Source organism: Papaver somniferum, chromosome 1 (assembly GCF_003573695.1).
Source record: "Papaver somniferum cultivar HN1 chromosome 1, ASM357369v1, whole genome shotgun sequence".
In the NCBI taxonomy this organism is placed as follows: Eukaryota; Viridiplantae; Streptophyta; class Magnoliopsida; order Ranunculales; family Papaveraceae; genus Papaver; species Papaver somniferum.
Genome location: NC_039358.1, coordinates 63,105,594 through 63,111,593, shown reverse-complemented (window position 1 = coordinate 63,111,593; position 6,000 = coordinate 63,105,594). Strand labels below are relative to the sequence as shown.

General features: G+C 32.5%; 1 pseudogene; it reads right to left on the bottom strand.

Annotated features, from left to right (window-relative positions):
* Positions 1–630: 630 nt before the first annotated feature.
* Positions 631–716, bottom strand: LOC113341321 (annotated as a pseudogene).
* Between the last annotated feature and the right edge of the window lie 5,284 nt (positions 717–6,000).

The following is a 6,000-nucleotide window of genomic DNA, read 5'->3' as shown; positions in this document are numbered from 1 at the left end:
AACTGGTTCGGTCCAAGCATCTTCAGGTGATCTACATATCTTCCCTCCATCAAGCTGCAGATCTTTTCACTAAGGGCCTTGCCATTCCTCGGTTTGAGTTTTTAAAGCACAAGATTCGAGTTTACTCCCCTCTTCAGCTTGCGGGAGGGTAGTAACCAAACATCCCCTTCGAAGTCATTGTTCTTTACAACTGTAATTATGTACGTGTTATTCGGTGATTGGTGTATGTAGGTCACACCTTCTGTCTGTCATGTAAACTCTGTCGAGTATAAACTGCGTGTTTGTATCTTTTCTCTAGCTTAATGAAAATGTATCTTCTCTTGACTGAACCATTTATATATATACCACTCAAGATTTTGATACAATCAGCTGTGAATTCATTTTAGAAGTGTTGAAACACTTTGGTTTCTCCAAAAAAAAAATCATGGTTATTGAAATTATTCACTTCTGCTAAGGTTTCTATATTACCAAATCTTTTTTTTGCCAAGAAAAAAAGGTTACAAGTAATAATAATAATTTTTTGTTAAAGTCGAGACTTGAACAATTGATATAATTTGGACCATTTCTCGATTTGCATGCCATCCTAATCTTTTCTGTATCGTTCCAATTCTATCGGATGTCCTCGAATGGACAAAAGGGAAAAAATTCTTTCATGTGAAGAGGTCATGCTAATCTTCTCTGTATCATTCAGTTTTATTGGATATCCCAGAAGGGACAAAAGTTTCGGCCAAGTCATGGTGAGAAGAAGATTAAATCATGGAGATCATGTATCTTCTATTCTATTTGTTATAGCTGAGGATGTACTTAGCAGGTGATTATCAAAAACAATAAATGACGAAGTAATTTAAGCCATGGTGTCAAAGAGGTGAGCATTCTTATCATCTTCTATTTTCAGATGATATTTCATTTTCTGCAATGATAACAAAAGAAGTCTAAGATGATATTTCATTTTCTGTAATGGTAACAAAAGAAGTTTAAGGAATCTATTGAAAATATTAAATAATGACCAATCTTCTTCTGAGTAGAGAAAAAAGCAAAAACAAAAAAATGGGGGAGTAATCCAAGGGAGAAGAAGCATAATAATAAGAAATTTAGTTATGGCACTTGCTTTTTTTATCTAACAAGTATTTAGGCGTAATTCTCATACCAGGAAGGGTTAAATCTATTCGTATTTCTTCTTATGTGGAAATGTTACAAAGTAAACTAGCTCATTGGGTGGGTATGCAATTATCTTTTCAACCGAGAGTAACTTTCATCAAACGTGTGCTTTGCATTGTTCATGTTTTCAGTATGGCTATTTAGTGGCTAAAAAGTGTTATAAGAGTAACTCTTATGGAGCCAAAATTAATCCATATCTTTGTGATGATCCACATTTTATGGACAAAAAAATGCCACTACGAATGATTTTAAACATCCATATGTGTGTGAAGTCCAATGGGGACCCCTCAAATATGTGGAGGTAACTATGGAGAGTCCACCCGTTCATAGGATGACTGGATACCCCATCCGGACACTTAATGTCTGGATATATATATATATATATATATATTATTTTCCTTCTCATCCGGTCATTTAGTGACCGAATGTATATCTTTTCTTTTTTTCTTTTTCTCCTCATCCGATCATTGGTTAACGGGATAACAAGTTTTTTTAGTATATTTATATAATTAAAACGAGAAAAAGAATATATGGGTCCCAATTAGTGGATATTTATCTAGATCTCTATAGTGGAATATATCTCCATAAAATTCTGATCATCCCTGTTTATATGGATTCTCCTTAAGATGTGGATGTTTTAACGTCAATACCAAAGGAGTTTCCCTAAGTGATTGTGAAAAAAAAATCAGAAATTTATTATGGTCAGGTGACCCAGAAACTAAGTAAAGAAATCATTACATTAAAAGGGGAAGAAGTATGTTCTCTGACTGCAGAAGGTGGTTTGGGAATCAGAGGTCTTAAAGATATAACCAGATATTTATCGATGAAACTTCTTTGGAAAATACAAAATAAAGAGGGAGATTGGGCTAGATTTCTTAGAGAAAAATTTAAAAATGAAGATGGCAGAGGGATATCTGCGTATAAAAAATCTACAGTGTCGTATGGCATTAAGTGGGTGATGCAATAACTAGAAGAAAATGCAAGATGGATAGTGGGGAAAGTTACTCAAGTTTCTGTATGGTATGACATTTGGATCAATGACATTTCTCTCATTGTTATTACTGGAGAAGACAATTCTTTCATAAGACAAAATGCAAACTTGGAATTTTTTAATTTATTTCTAAATGGACGGTGGATATTCGTGATGAACTTTCTGAATTTATCTTTGTGAAAATGTTACATGTTCTTTATGATGGTGAAGAAAAAATAACTTGGTGTGGAAATCAGTTGGAAGACTTAGATGATGCTTTTGCTCTATGTTGGACGGACACGTCTAGAAAGATGACGTAATCGTGTCGGACACGACACTTCTCGACACGCGACGGACACGTCATATCACGTGTCCCGTAAAAACCAACATTAGACACTTTGAGGACACTAATGGGACACTTTAAGACACGCCATAAATGATTAATTTTGGTTTGAAAAATCAAAGTAAACTAAATGTGAAGCTAATTTATACACCTTTTAGTTAAATCCAAACGTTACTAATGAAAAACCTGATCATAGTTTCATTATTGTTTATTTCTTATATTAGTAATCAAGTATTTTGAAAATAAGTATAATTATTATGTTGAGTAGATTGTTGTAGAATCTCATTTTAATGGTGTGTGTAATACATATGACGTGTCCCCGTAATCAGCTTTTTTGAGATTTGACGTGTTCCCGTAACCGAGTCGTGTCGTAACCGTGTCCGTGTCTGTGCGACATAGCTTTTGCTTATCACAATATAAGGAGAAAATATCATGTTATTAATGCTTTCAAACAAATTTGGTTACATATTTCCATCCATATATCTCTTCAAATGTATGAGAATTGGCTTGGTGGCATCTTCTACTATTTAAATCCTACTTCTTTCACTGTTGTTCTTACTTTCTGTGAAAATAAAAGTTCAATAGTAAAATATATGAAATAGATATGAATGGTTACAGTTTTTTTGCCTCATGGAGAAAAATTTGGTTCTCAAGAAATAAGATGGTTTTTATAAAATGGATCCCAAATATCCCATCTATTCAGAAGAGGATAATTCTGAATGTAGTATACTAGTATCAGAATGAAAGGTCATACGAGGAATGAGGTATATGATTTTGTTGATTTTGAAGAATTTTAAAATGGGGTGTAGGAGTATCAAAAGTATACAAATGATAGATTTTGCATCTAAACTTCCATCTCCTGGAATCTTACTTTGTTGTGATGGAGCTTCCAAAGGAAACCCATGAATTATGCTCTTTAGATCTATTGGTTCATCTTAAAGTAATAGCAATAGGGGCTCATTCCAGTATATATATATATATATATATTCTCTTTAGACGTTATCTAGCAGAAGTCCTTGTTGTTATCAAGACTCTGGAACGGGCAATGTTAAATGGTTATTGTCATATTTTAGTTTTTTGTCCGATTTTGCAGCTCCATTCTTATCCCACTGAGTTCTTGATTTCTGGCAAAGAAATATATAATGCTTCAATGTCATAACTTCATGTTGACCTTTGGAAATAATATTGTCATTGAATAATTACATATTGGAAGGATCAGTGTCAAATGGAATCATTGTCTTTATTTTTTTTTTTTAGTTTCATTGAGTTTAACATTGATATCTAAAAATCTCCCAACTCCATTTCTCTAAAACATTTTAAGGTATTGAGTTTTTGCGTAAAATATTAACCGGATTTTTACTAATAACTTCTTCCCAACCATCTTTCACAATATGAAGAAAAGCTTGATGAGATAACAATATTTTCTAAACTTGAAGGGTATGTTTTTTTGGTGTAGAATATCCGTATCTCACCCCACTAAAGGACTATGATCAGAAATTTCTATAGAACCAACCTTGTAACTCCATCCTCTATAAGTATTAACACATTTGATGTTATAAACGGCTCTATCTAAATTAGAGATAATTCTTTTATCTCCAACCTTGCCATTAGACCAAGAAAATTCAGCTATACGTTTAGGAATTTGAATAAGCCCACACACATTTAAAACTCCTTAAAATTCTCTTATTGAAATTCTTAAAGGATTTCTTCCACATATTTCTCATCAATTGACAAAATAACATTAAAGTCACCTATTACTAGCCAAGGTTTATCTGAGCTACTAGATTCCAGTTCCTCTCATAATTATCTTTATCAACAGTAAGAACTGCAACATGTATCCAAGATACTAGAATACCACTCACTTCAACTGTTAAGCATTGACTAGTTATTGAAACTACCTGAGGAATTGATATTGATTTATTTCAAAATAGCCAAATGTTACCTTTTATTGTATCTCTTGAATTATAAATTATCAGATGACTCATACCTGGTATTTTTTTTTCTTCTAAAGTCTGCACTACATCAAACTTTAGGTTCAGAGACCCAAAACAAAGAAGGACTATTTTGTATAACTAGTGATCAAAGTTTGTATGTGGATTTAAATCTTCTCAAACCTCTGACATTACGATATATCACTTTCATCTATTTAGAAGATTGGAAAGTAGTAGAGCTCCCCTTCTCTGAATCAACTCTAATATTTGATTTATTTTCTTGCCTTCTACTGACAACTTGGGACTTTATAACTTTAGTATCTTTATCCGGTGGACTTTTTACTTCTTCAATAATAACTCCATGAGCTTGTTTACTTGCTGATCCCGTTACTATTTCTTTCACAAATTACACCATCATTATTTTGTAGAATTTCAACAAAGGATGATTCCCATGTATTCAAAAGTTGAGATGTATTTAGAATTACCTCAATTTCCTCATCAGAAGAAGAATCATCTCCGACGTTGTCAGTTTTGATACGTATTTGAAACTTGCCGTTAGTAGTAAGAATGCTAGGAATAACTATAATATTTCCCTCCACTATTGTCGTAGTATCTACCAAAGTTTTAGACACTCCATGTGAAGTACCAGTTTCATGTAAACTAAAAATATTATTTTCACTAACATGCATATTGCTATTACCAGTCTCTTCTTTGTCTTTGTTTATATTCCTCCTTTTACTATTCTGGGCAACATGAACTACCAATACTGCATCATTTTCATGGAGTTTTCTGCAAAGTAATCTACATCAACATACTAAATGACCAATAATCCTGCAACGATTATAGTATTTTGGACCTTAAGAATCTCGATTGGTTGATAGAAACACCATATTTAGTTTTAACCGAAATATTTTCTAGAATTCATTTTGCATAATAAACTTCTGTTAATATACTAGCATAATATTCTACCACTTCATACATTTGGTTTCGTTAACCTTAATAGGTTTACCAATAACTTTATCCAATGAAAGAATAATCTCCTCCTTCCAATACTCAATGTACAATCCTAGAAATTTAACCCAAACTCTCACACTAATTATCTTTTGATCCTCAGGTTTGAAATTAGGTTCCCAATCCCTGATACTCACAATTTAATTTCCAATCCACCATATTTTATCTCTCCAAACATATTTTTTTTGTCAACCACATTTGATAACTTTATGATAAAAAACGTTTACCTAGCGGAATTAGTTGACAATCTCAAGTAAGTTTATGTTGCTCCGTAAGAGAAACAACAACTTCATTTAATTTAGATTTTGAAAGTCTAACCTTCTAATCAAACTAAACTTCCATTCTTTCAAACTACTTTCCAATAACTCCTCACGTAACTCTATTGAAGGATCATTACCCATTATTCAATCTTTAGGAAGAGTGGAAGTATCAATTTGAGATACCATTCGTTGTTGGGAAGGAGGACTCATCTAAATCCATTCATTTTCACCACAAATATCAAAAATCATTTTCTCAGAAATCAAAAACCATAATAATTCAATCAACACCTATCATCGAAACTAAATCGAGAAGAATTTGTAAAATTC